Raw genomic sequence first — 13,743 nt, forward strand, 5'->3', positions numbered from 1 at the left:
GTTTAGTTCTAGTTTTTAGTTCTAGTTTATTTCTAGTTTAGTTCTAGTTCATTCTCGTTCAATCCTATAATTACTTTCTTACCTCTGTTTTCAATAGTTGTTGTACTGATTTCAGTTGTTGTATTTGTAATATCCGATATTAGTTGTTGAGTATTTGCTGTTGTTGTTGTTCGGTTTTATAACAACCATATCAACAATTGTTATATTTAGATTAATGCAAAATATATAATTTATAACAAATCCCCAAAAGACCATGTGCCATAATATTGTACGACATTTTACTAAAAGAAAACAGTTTTTTTGAACATTAATATAATGTTGATATAATAACAAAACATTGTTATTGATAAGATATGTTTACCATTCATTTTTATTTTTTAACTTGCAAAAATCTTAAAATATATTTAAAAATGTTTTTTTAGAATTTTCAAATATTTATTTCTTATTTTTTAGATTCTTTTTGATCGTTAAGTAGCAATGGTTCACATCTTCACTGTTTGAAAGTTAAAGTTATTATGCATCTAAAATTGGTTATTGATTTCCAGGTAAATATAAAATGTCTTTTTATAATAATGATAAGCAGCGTATTTTTATAATTATTTTATTACCTTAAACAAACTTTTAATCAAATGGGAACTTATTTATAATTTTGATCATAAACCACTTCGACTATTGTTTGCCAACAATTATAATAGTTTTTTTTTTTTTGAATAAGCAAATTTTAAGAGTTACTGATATCTTAAATATGTCAGATAATAATTAAAAAATTAGCTCCCCTGAGAGCAATTTGTATTGAAAAAAGATAAGTTGAAAAAATATTGAAAACGTGTAAATCTGTTCTAGCTCGGTAATTGAATAAATTAAAAAATGTGATCACTGCAATTCCAAATATATCGTTAATTATATGTAGTACCTATATATAGACGTCCATTAAATAACGTTTTTATATCAAAATACTAATACCAGCGATCAATTAAGAATGTAATGACAATATACATATGGTCATTTGATTTCATACTCATCATCTGTGATCACTCTTGTAAATCTTAAAATTGTTTATCTCTCCTTAATGGGTTAAATTTTTCTACCATTAAAATGTTATTTTGTAGTAAGCATTTTAAAATTGCATTGGTCAGGCTTTATCATTTTCTACGGACCTAATTAATGATATATTTACATTGCGAGAATAAAACTCTCCTACGACTTTTTTATTTTGCCCCCATATCCAATGGAATTCTTGAGCGGCAATAAACCCGAAACTCAAACATAAACAACAACAATTACAATTGTCTTGGGTACTAGACCGACCAAACCAATGAATTATGGAAAGCTAATGGTAAACGTAGCAAAGGGACTGTCATCAAGCACCACAAACACCACGTATGGCGATGGTACTACGAATGCGGACATGAAGAAGAACTACAGAAAAAATAACGAACCAGGAAAAAAAACCCATAAAAACACAAAATCTTAACAATATTGTAAGATGATGGCAGGCCATATTAAAAAAAAACTCAAAATGGAAAGAAAAGGAAAAAGGTAGAGAAAAAACCTATGAAAAACATTGTAAATTCGCACAAATTGACGGCAACATACCTTTAATGTTGCTGAGTTTGTGTTTGAACTTGATATGCCATAAACGCAAAAGTTTTATGGATGTTAACCGAACCAAACGTAACGAAATGTACTTGGCAATTGGTAATGAATGTGGTATAGTTGTCAACAGCATGGTCATCTTTATGGTCAATACACTATATGAACGAAATGGGAAGATGTAGCCAAAAAACATAAAATGAAATGCAATGGAGAAAAAAAACCTAAAGCGGCCTTTTAAGAAAACCCTTTTCGTTGTATTGCTGCGTTTTTATTTTCATTTCAAAGGTAATTTGTTGTTAAAGACACTTTCGGAACTGGTTAAAATACGGTTTGTGGTGCTTACCGGGCGCATACTCCAATGTCAAGTACAATTATGCACAATGGGAGAAAAATACTAGTTCCTAGAAAGATTTCGGTTTTCACGCCTTTTTAGTTTAGTTCAAGTTCAGTTCTAGTTCAGTTCTAGTTCAGTTCTAGTTCAGTTCTAGTTCAGTTCTAGTTCAGTTCTAGTTCAGTTCTAGTTCAGTTCTAGTTCAGTTCTAGTTCAGTTCTAGTTCAGTTCTAGTTCAGTTCTAGTTCAGTTCTAGTCAGTTCTAGTTCAGTTCTAGTTCAGTTCTAGTTCAGTTCTAGTTCAGTTCTAGTTCAGTTCTAGTTCAGTTCTAGTTCAGTTCTAGTTCAGTTATAGTTAAGTTCTAGTTCAGTACTAGTTCAGTTATAGTTAAGTTCTAGTTCAGTTCCAGTTCAGTTCTAGTTCAGTTCTAGTCAGTTAGTTCAGTTCTAGTTCAGTTCTAGTTCAGTTCTAGTTCAGTTCTAGTTCAGTTTCTAGTTCAGTTCTAGTTCAGTTCTAGTTCAGTTCTAGTTCAGTTCTAGTTCAGTTCTAGTTCAGTTCTAGTTCAGTTCTAGTTCAGTTCTAGTTCAGTTCTAGTTCAGTTCTAGTTCAGTTCTAGTTCAGTCTAGTTTCAGTTCTAGTTCAGTTCTAGTTCAGTTCTAGTTCAGTTTCTAGTTTCAGTTCTAGTTCAGTTCTAGTTCAGTTCTAGTTCAGTTCTAGTTCAGTTCTAGTTCAGTTCTAGTTCAGTTCTAGTTCAGGTTCTAGTTCAGTTCTAGTTCAGTTCTAGTTCAGTTCTAGTTCAGTTCTAGTTCAGTCTAGTTCAGTTTCTAGTTCAGTTCTAGTTCAGTTCTAGTTCAGTTCTAGTTCAGTTCTAGTTCAGTTCTAGTTCAGTTCTAGTTCAGTTCTAGTTCAGTTCTAGTTCAGTTCTAGTTCAGTTCTAGTTCAGTTCTAGTTCAGTTTCTAGTTCAGTTCTAGTTCAGTTCTAGTTCAGTTCAGTTCTAGTTCAGTTCTAGTTCAGTTCTAGTTCAGTTCTAGTTCAGTTTAGTTCAGTTCTAGTTCAGTTCTAGTTCAGTTCTAGTTCAGTTCTAGTTCAGTTCTAGTTCAGTTCTAGTTCAGTTCTAGTTCAGTTCTAGTTCAGTTCTAGTTCAGTTCTAGTTCAGTTCTAGTTCAGTTCTAGTTCAGTTCTAGTTCAGTTCTAGTTCAGTTCTAGTTCAGTTCTAGTTCAGTTCTAGTTCAGTTCTAGTTCAGTTCTAGTTCAGTTCTAGTTCAGTTCTAGTTCAGTTCTAGTTCAGTTCTAGTTCAGTTCTAGTTCAGTTCTAGTTCATTTCTAGTTCAGTTCTAGTTCTAATTCAGTTCTAGTTCTAATTCAGTTCTAGTTCAGTTCTAGTTCAGTTCTAGTTCAGTTCTAGTTCTAGTTCTAGTTCAGTTCTAGTTCAGTTCTAGTTCAGTTCTAGTTCAGTTCTAGTTCAGTTCTAGTTCAGTTCTAGTTAAGTTCTAGTTCAGTTCTAGTTCAGTTCTAGTCAGTTCTAGTTCAGTTCTAGTTCAGTTCTAGTTCAGTTCTAGTTCAGTTCTAGTTCAGTTCTAGTTAGTTCTAGTCAGTTCTAGTTCAGTTTAGTCAGTTCTAGTTCAGTTCTAGTTCAGTTCTAGTTCAGTTCTAGTTCAGTTCTAGTTCAGTTCTAGTTCAGTTCTAGTTCAGTTCTAGATTCAGTTCTAGTTCAGTTCTAGTTCAGTTCTAGTTTAGTTCTAGTTCAGTTCTAGTTTAGTTCTAGTTCAGTTCTAGTTCAGTTCTAGTTCAGTTATAGTTCCGTTCTAGTTCAGTTCTAGTTCAGTTCTAGTTCAGTTCTAGTTCAGTTCTAGTTCAGTTCTAGTTCAGTTCTAGTTCAGTTCTAGTTCAGTTCTAGTTCAGTTCTAGTTCAGTTCTAGTTCAGTTCTAGTTCAGTTCTAGTTCAGTTCTAGTCAGTTCTAGTTCAGTTCTAGTTCAGTTCTAGTAGTTCAGTTCTAGTTCAGTTCTAGTTCAGTCTAGTTTCAGTTCTAGTTCAGTTCTAGTTCAGTTCTAGTTCAGTTCTAGTTCAGTTCTAGTTCAGTTCTAGTTCAGTTCTAGTTCAGTTCTAGTTCAGTTCTAGTTCAGTTCTAGTTCAGTTCTAGTTCAGTTCTAGGTCAGTTCTAGTTCAGTTTCTAGTTCAGTTCTAGTTCAGTTCTAGTTCAGTTCTAGTTCAGTTCTAGTTCAGTTCTAGTTCAGTTCTAGTTCAGTTCTAGTTCAGTTCTAGTTCAGTTCTAGTTCAGTTCTAGTTCAGTTCTATTTCCGTTTAGTTAAGTTCTAGTTAAGTTCTAGTCCAGTTCTAGTTTCAATACCTCATTAGCTCCTGTCCCATAGTGCATTTGTTTGCGTGCAGTTCCCTCGTTCAGTTCTGGTTCAAATCTAGCTATTGAAATTAACTAGTTCAGTTCCAGTACATTTCAATATAGCAGCTCCTGTCTCCATAGTGCATTTGTTTGCCAATGTTACCCAAATTAAAATGCGTATGAACGCATAATTTGTTACTTTTCCTTTATATATTTTGCTGCATTGTGCTTTTTTTTCATTATATTTTTTATCTCCTTTCAAACTTGCATTAATTACCATTAATGTTTTGATGTAGACACCCTACTAAATCTTCAAGAGTGACCAAAATAATAACTTAAACATTTTTGTTTGGGAACACTAACAGCCAGGAAGCACAATCAACCATCCAAGCATCGTTCCAACATCATTTATCAACAATTATGTTTAAGAGTTAGTGATCAGCAGGATACAAACGAACAAGCAATTTAGGCGACTTGTTTGGAGTATAAATTTCATTTAATTTTTCTTTATTTTCAATTGACTTGGAAACCTTGACAGTAGTTTTTTTCTTTTGGATGAAATCGTTAAATTGACTGCCTCGTAATGTGATCGTCGTCATAATGATCATCATCATTTTCTATGGATGAGTGATCAACATTCTTAACAAGTTTGTTGAATTTTGATTTTATTTTTGTTTTAGTAAGAACTTTTGATTTTAATTGAAAGCCTCGGGTGTTGTGTTGCTGGTGATTTCAAAAATTAGTGCAACGGATTGATGGATGTATCCTCTGTTTTGAAAACTTTCAACTTTGCATGTCTAATGTCCTAATATTTTAAGTTAGTAAATTATTTTTATTTAAACACGTCAATTAATTATTAGTTATTGAAGTCTAAGGCAGGTGTGGGCCAACTGTGGTGCCTCGAAACTAAATATTATAACGCTTACTGTTCCTACATAAATCTACTTTTCCCATACCTGATTCTAATGTCCAGTTTTTCTTTTATTAAAATTTTACCAAAAAACTTTCAAAATAACTTCAAATTAATAAACTAGTTTGTTGCACGCAATTTCTAAACTATTTCTTAAAACTGTATTTTTTGCAACAATTTATTTCTTCATTTATCAATTAAGAGAGACTTCTCAAATCAGTCGCCGTCCATCAAAAATTCACTCACGCACGAGGAGTAAGAAAAAGTGTGCCTTCCTAGTATGTAATCCTGAAGAAAAAACAATTTTTTTTTTCTCTTACTCAATGTCTAATCACAGTGTTTGAAGGCAACTAATTTATTGCATGTTGTAGGAGTTTGGTATCCAACAACGCCTTCGATCTTAGTTTAGCTGCTGAAACTTATGAAGTGGTGTACAATTTTATTTTAATTTTTTCTTTTCTAACAGTCAGTTTGATTTCAGTTTTGTATTTAAATGTAGACAAAATTAAATTGATGCAGAATAATTTATGTAGCCGGTTATTTAGTTTTCGTTTAATTTTGAAAAACTGTTATACAATTTTGTTTATTTGCAATACGAGTCACGCAACAACTTTCAGCATCTATAAATGTTAAACAAAAAACATATAGAGTAATTGTGAGGCAGACCTTTATGGACCGAAAGAAATTATTAAAAAATAAAAAATACTATTTGAAAATTTCCTGAATATAGTCTATAGTCTAGTCTATAGTCTAGTCTATAGTCTAGTCTATAGTCTAGTCTATAGTCTAGTCTATAGTCTAGTCTATAGTCTAGTCTATAGTCTAGTCTATAGTCTAGTCTATAGTCTAGTCTATAGTCTAGTCTATAGTCTAGTCTATAGTCTAGTCTATAGTCTAGTCTATAGTCTAGTCTATAGTCTAGTCTATAGTCTAGTCTATAGTCTAGTCTATAGTCTAGTCTATAGTCTAGTCTATAGTCTAGTCTATAGTCTAGTCTATAGTCTAGTCTATAGTCTAGTCTATAGTCTAGTCTATAGTCTAGTCTATAGTCTAGTCTATAGTCTAGTCTATAGTCTAGTCTATAGTCTAGTCTATAGTCTAGTCTATAGTCTAGTCTATAGTCTAGTCTATAGTCTAGTCTATAGTCTAGTATAGTCTAGTCTATAGTCTAGTCTATAGTCTAGTGTATAGTCTAGTCTATAGTCTAGTCTATAGTCTAGTCTATAGTCTAGTCTATAGTCTAGTCTATAGTCTAGTCTAGTCTAGTCTATAGTCTAGTCTATAGTCTAGTCTCTAGTAGTCTAGTCTATAGTCTAGTCTATAGTCTAGTCTATAGTCCTAGTCTATAGTCTAGTCTATAGTCTAGTCTATAGTCTAGTCTATAGTCTAGTCTATAGTCTAGTCTATAGTCTAGTCTATAGTCTAGTCTATAGTCTAGTCTATAGTCTAGTCTATAGTCTAGTCTATAGTCTAGTCTAAAGTCTATAGTCTAGTCTATAGTCTAGTCTATAGTCTAGTCTATAGTCTAGTCTATAGTCTAGTCTATAGTCTAGTCTATAGTCTAGTCTATAGTCTAGTCTATAGTCTAGTCTATAGTCTAGTCTATAGTCTAGTCTATAGTCTAGTCTATAGTCTAGTCTATAGTCTAGTCTATAGTCTAGTCTATAGTCTAGTCATATAGTCTAGTCTATAGTCTAGTCTATAGTCTAGTCTATAGTCTAGTCTATAGTCTAGTCTATAGTCTAGTCTATAGTCTAGTTCTATTAGTCTAGTCTAGTCTATAGTCTAGTCTATAGTCTAGTCTATAGTCTATCTATAGTGCCTAGTCTATAGTCTAGCTATAGTCTAGTCTATATCTAGTCTATAGTCTAGTCTATAGTTAGTCTATAGTCTAGTCTAAGTCTAGTCTATAGTCTAGTCTATAGTCTAGTCTATAGTCTAGTCTATAGTCTAGTCTATAGTCTATGTCTATAGTCTAGTCTATAGTCTAGTCTTATTGTAGTCTAGTCTATAGTCTAGTCTATAGTCTAGTCTTATCTAGTCTATAGTCTAGTCTATAGTCTAGGTCTATAGTTAGTCTATAGTCTAGTCTATAGTCTAGTCTATAGTCTAGTCTTATTAGTCTATAGTCTATAGTCTAGTCTATAGTTAGTCTATAGTCTAGTCTATAGTCTAGTCTATAGTCTAGTCTATAGTCTAGTCTATAGTCTTAGTCTATAGTCTAGTCTATAGTCTAGTCTATCTAGTCAGTCTAGTCTATAGTCTAGTCTACAGTCTAGTCTATAGTCTAGACTATAGTCTAGTCTATAGTCTATAGTCTAGTCTATAGTCTAGACTATAGTCTAATCTATAGTCTAGTCTATAGTCAGTTCTACCTGAATTCTAATTCGGTTCTAGTTCAATTTCAATTCTAGTTTAGTCCCAGTTCAGTTTTAAGACTGGTTGTAGTCTAGTCTGTGTTAGATAATAATGAATGTTTTTCCACAAGTTTTTTTCAGTGTATTTGCATGACTTTGAATCTAAAATATTCTATTTTTAATTTTCTTAATACAAAGAAAAAAAATCCACTGGTCTTAAAAATTAACCACCACCATCATTGTTTTAAGCAAACACTAGAACATGAGAGCAATTAATTTTAAGCATAAAACTAAAACAAAAAAAAAAAAAAAAACAACAAATTTAAAAAAATCTAGTAAATACAAGTTAACCTGAGAAAATATTCATTCCATTCTAGAAAAGTTTAGTTTGTTAGTTGGTTATGTGTTGCTCCTTTTTTTGCGCAGCAACTGCTGCATGTTTCTTGACTGTTGACTGTTATTGATGTTGCAGTTTGCAGTTGTTCTACTACTTGGTAGCATAACAATTTGCACTTTTAGGTGTCTACGTGTGTTTTCAGTAAAAATGTTATTTTTCATTAAATACTTTGAATCTTTTTTTGTCTGGTTTATTTGCTTTAGTTGTTTCCTGTTGTCAGCTCTTTGTAAAATATAAGAAGATTGTGGAAAAGAAAAACGAACTCAAATCCTCAGGCGGTAAATAATTGAATAGATTGGTGTCATAATTAAGCACATACATATATACATACGGAGGACGTTTTTTTTGTTTTTCTGCGGACGAAAGTGTTGCCTTTCATTTGAAAGTAATTTTAGATAGTTAGATTATATTAGATGGGTGTTGAAACATTTAGTAAAACAAGGTTGTTTACACTTTAATTTGCAGTTCTTGGAAAGGTAAATTATGACAAGTTCCTATATTTGACATATAAATATATGTTTAGGTTTAATACATATGTAGTTTAAAAATGCATTAGAATGTTGAGGTTTTTATTGGTGTTTAAGATAGTAACAAAATAAAATATTTTATAAAGTAGAAAAATTAAACATAGATCTACTTAAAATAGCTGATTTTAAGATATTAAAGTCATCGAATATTTCTTATTCTTTAAGTTGTCTGAGAGTTCATTAAGGGTAAGGACAAAAAGAAAAACTTTTATCGATTATTCGCATTTCTCAAATCAAACATCTATAGTAAAGATAAAGGGGGCTTTTACAAAAAATCTACACAACTTCAAAAAGAGATCAAAAATTGTTTGTCTGACTTTATTACTAAATCAGCAAACAAACCTTTATAAGGCAAACAAGTAGTTTTCGAACAGTTCAACAGACATGATATACAAACAACGCATATGCTAATGGTTCAAGAAAAATGGTTGTATACGGCTATGTCGAATCATATATACCCAACACTAAAAACTATATATAACTGTTAAAAACTATATAGTATCAACAGTTTCGCTATATTTCCATGAGGAACATTTTAGAGATTTAACCTATTTTGTTCTAGGTCAATCCAAGTTGTAGTTAAATTTCTAGTAGTTCTAGTTCAGTTCTAGTTCAGTTCTAGTTCAGTTCTAGTTCAGTTCTAGTTCAGTTCTAGTTCAGTTCTAGTTCAGTTCTAGTTCAGTTCTAGTTCAGTTCTAGTTCAGTTCTAGTTCAGTTCTAGTTCAGTTCTAGTTCAGTTCTAGTTCAGTTCTAGTTCAGTTCTAGTTCAGTTCTAGTTCAGTTCGTTTGTTCTAGTTCAGTTCTATTTCAGTTCTAGTTCAGTTCTAGTTCAGTTCTATTTCAGTTCTAGTTCAGTTCTAGTTCAGTTCTAGTTCAGTTCTAGTTCAGTTCTAGTTCAGTTCTAGTTCAGTTCTAGTTCAGTTCTAGTTCAGTTCTAGTTCAGTTCTAGTTCAGTTCTAGTTCAGTTCTAGTTCAGTTCTAGTTCAGTTCTAGTTCAGTTCTAGTTCAGTTCTAGTTCAGTTCTAGTTCAGTTCTAGTTCAGTTCTAGTTCAGTTCTAGTTCAGTTCTAGTTCAGTTCTAGTTCAGTTCTAGTTCAGTTCTAGTTCAGTTCTAGTTCAGTTCTAGTTCAGTTCTAGTTCAGTTCTAGTTCAGTTCTAGTTCAGTTCTAGTTCAGTTCTAGTTCAGTTCTAGTTCAGTTCTAGTTCAGTTTCTAGTTCAGTTCTAGTTCAGTTCTAGTTCAGTTCTAGTTCAGAGTTCTAGTTCAGTTTAGTTCAGTTCTAGTTCAGTTCTAGTTCAGTTCTAGTTCAGTTCTAGTTCAGTTCTAGTTCAGTTCTAGTTCAGTTCTAGTTCAGTTCTAGTTCAGTTCTAGTTCAGTTCTAGTTCAGTTCTAGTTCAGTTCTAGTTCAGTTCTAGTTCAGTTCTAGTTCTAGTTCAGTTCTAGTTCAGTTCTAGTTCAGTTCTAGTTCAGTTCTAGTTCAGTTCTAGTTCAGTTCAGTTCTAGTTCAGTTCTAGTTCAGTTCTAGTTCAGTTCTAGTTCAGTTCTAGTTCAGTTCTAGTTCAGTTCTAGTTCAGTTCTAGTTCAGTTCTAGTTCAGTTCTAGTTCAGTTCTAGTTTTCTAGTTCAGTTCTAGTTCAGTTTCTAGTTCAGTTCTAGTTCAGTTCTAGTTCAGTTCTAGTTCAGTTCTAGTTCAGTTCTAGTTCAGTTCTAGTTCAGTTCTAGTTCAGTTCTAGTTCAGTTCTAGTTCAGTTCTAGTTCAGTTCTAGAGTTCTAGTTCAGTTCTAGTTCAGTTCTAGTTCAGTTCTAGTTCAGTTCTAGTTCAGTTCTAGTTCAGTTCTAGTTCAGTTCTAGTTCAGTTCTAGTTCAGTTCTAGTTCAGTTCTAGTTCAGTTCTAGTTCAGTTCTAGTTCAGTTCTAGTTCAGTTCTAGTTCAGTTCTAGTTCAGTTCTAGTTCAGTTCTAGTTCAGTTCTAGTTCAGTTCTAGTTCAGTTCTAGTTCAGTTCTAGTTCAGTCTAGTTCAGTTCTAGTTCAGTTCTAGTTCAGTTCTAGTTCAGTTCTAGTTCAGTTCTAGTTCAGTTCTAGTTCAGTTCTAGTTCAGTTCTAGTTCAGTTCTAGTTCAGTTCTAGTTCAGTTCTAGTTCAGTTCTAGTACAGTTCTAGTTCAGTTTTGTGAGATTAATAGCCGATCTTTTTTGTGTTACAAACGTTATCAAGAAACTATCAACCAACTTTCCAATAGTTTCGGGTATAAAATATCAAAGTACATCACGTAACTTTGTGCATTTGCCAAGTATGAATTAACCCAATCACTTTGGTAATAATCTACTTTTTCGATGTTGTACTACACAAAAATACGGACAGACAGGTAGACATCAGCCGCGGCAGCAACAGCGTTTGTAACATCTACAACAAGTGCAAAAAGCAACTTGAGTGGCAGTATTGATATCGTGCTGCCGAAGAATTTGTTGTTATCCCAGCACTGCTGGTGGGCATGTTCATTTTAATTGACACAAAAACGGATAAAAGCTAAAAATTAAAAAAAAAATGTGTTGCAGCAACAGTGGCTGTTGTGTGGCAGCAACAAGCAACAACATTATAATGTTGGATATAAACTCTTCTTTTGCTCTTCTTTTAATGCATAATACAATAAAAAATTATTTGAATACGAAAAAGTTCCGACTCTCGTCTCAACAATGTTCACAGTTTTGGATTAGGAATGTTTTTCAAGGTAATTAAGACATTTTTTCTTTATTTCATTCTTTCGTTGATATTTTTCCATGTTGTTGCTGGATGTTGTACGTTTAGTTTTATGTCGTTGTTATTGTTGCTGTTTTGTTTTACAGCCTGAATGAACATTATGAAAAAACGAAGATAAAATAAAGATTATAGGGCGTAATGGAAATTTAATGTTTAATCAAATGAGTTTCATTTTGATATTATTTTAGAAGGATTTGTTGTTTAATTTATTTCGGAATGACACATTAGGCTAGTGCAGGGAACTTTTTGGAAGTCATTTATTTTGATATTCATATTTTGAAGGTAGGGATTGGACTGGTTCTAGTTCTCACATTTCAAATCGAACTTTCGTAAATAAACGGTTTGGACTGTAGTCAAGAGTATAAATTAGACCAGATAATCCAGACTATAGACTAAGCTATACTATAGTTCAGAAAATAGATTAGACTATTGTCCATACTATTATCCAGACTATTGTCCAGACTATAGACTAGACTGTTGTCCAGATTATAAGCTAGACTATAGACTAGACTATAGACTAGACTATAGACTAGACTATAGACTAGACTATAGACTAGACTATAGACTAGACTATAGACTAGACTATAGACTAGACTATAGACTAGACTATAGACTAGACTATAGACTAGACTATAGACAAGACTATAGACTAGACTATAGACTAGACTATAGACTAGACTATAGACTAGACTATAGACTAGACTATAGACTAGACTATAGACTAGACTATAGACTAGACTATAGACTAGACTATAGACTAGACTATAGACTAGACTATAGACTAGACTATAGACTAGACTATAGACTAGACTATAGACTAGACTATAGACTAGACTATAGACTAGACTATAGACTAGACTATAGACTAGACTATAGACTAGACTATAGACTAGACTATAGACTAGACTATAGACTAGACTATAGACTAGACTATAGACTAGACTATAGACTAGACTATAGACTAGACTATAGACTAGACTATAGACTAGACTATAGACTAGACTATAGACTAGACTATAGACTAGACTATAGACTAGACTATAGACTAGACTATAGACTAGACTATAGACTAGACTATAGACTAGACTATAGACTAGACTATAGACTAGACTATAGACTAGACTATAGACTAGACTATAGACTAGACTATAGACTAGACTATAGACTAGACTATAGACTAGACTATAGACTAGACTATAGACTAGACTACAGACTAGACTATAGACTAGACTATAGACTAGACTATAGACTAGACTATAGACTAGACTATAGACTAGACTATAGACTAGACTATAGACTAGACTATAGACTAGACTATAGACTAGACTATAGTCTAGTCTATAGTCTAGTCTATAGTCTAGTCTATAGTCTAGTCTATAGTCTAGTCTATAGTCTAGCTCATAATCTGGAGAACAGTCTAGTCTATAGTCTAGCTCATAATCTGGACAACAGTCTAGTCTATAGTCTGGACAATAGTCTGGATAATAGTATGGACAATAGTCTAATCTATTTTCTGAACTATAGTATAGCTTAGTCTATAGTCTGGATTATCTGGTCTGGACTATAGACTAGACTATAGACTAGACTATAGACTAGACTATAGACTAGACTATAGACTAGACTATAGACTAGACTATAGACTAGACTATAGACTAGACTATAGACTAGACTATAGACTAGACTATAGACTAGACTATAGACTAGACTATAGACTAGACTATAGACTAGACTATAGACTAGACTATAGACTAGACTATAGACTAGACTATAGACTAGACTATAGACTAGACTATAGACTAGACTATAGACTAGACTATAGACTAGACTATAGACTAGACTATAGACTAGACTATAGACTAGACTATAGACTAGACTATAGACTAGACTATAGACTAGACTATAGACTAGACTATAGACTAGACTATAGACTAGACTATAGACTAGACTATAGACTAGACTATAGACTAGACTATAGACCAGACTATAGACTAGACTATAGACTAGACTATAGACTAGACTATAGACTAGACTATAGACTAGACTAGACTATAGACTAGACTATAGACTAGACTATAGACTAGACTATAGACTAGACTATAGACTAGACTATAGACTAGACTAGACTAGACTATAGACTTAGACTAGAGACTAGACTATAGACTAGACTAGAGACTAGACTATAGACTAGACTATAGACTAACCTATAGACCTAGACTATAGACTAGACTAAGACTAGACTATAGACTAGACTATAGACTAGACTATAGACTAGACTACTAGACTAGACATAGACTAGATACTAGACTAGACTAGACTAGACTATGACGAACTATAGACTAGACTATAGACTAGACTATAGACTAGACTGTAGACTAGACTATAGACTAGACTATAGACTAGACTATAGACTAGACTATAGACTAGACTATAGACTAGACTATAGACTAGACTATAGACTAGACTATTAGACTAGACTATAGACTAGACTATAGACTAGACTATAGACTAGACTATAGACTAGACTCTAGACTAG

The 13,743-nt window shown here is 32.6% G+C and overlaps 1 protein-coding gene across 1 annotated transcript in view; it reads left to right on the top strand.

Annotated features, from left to right (window-relative positions):
* Positions 1-13,743, top strand: part of LOC119612118 (uncharacterized protein DDB_G0286591-like) — a 54,412-nt gene that overhangs the window by 19,605 nt on the left and 21,064 nt on the right. Inside the window, exon 4 of the mRNA XM_037967852.1 lies at positions 454-545. The gene's annotated coding sequence lies outside the window, so the exon portion shown is untranslated. The remainder of the gene's footprint in view (positions 1-453; positions 546-13,743) is intronic.

Source organism: Lucilia sericata, unplaced genomic scaffold (assembly GCF_015586225.1).
Source record: "Lucilia sericata isolate MDLA Ls3-8-SP2 unplaced genomic scaffold, ASM1558622v1 Contig001607F_arrow, whole genome shotgun sequence".
NCBI lineage: Eukaryota > Metazoa > Arthropoda > Insecta > Diptera > Calliphoridae > Lucilia > Lucilia sericata.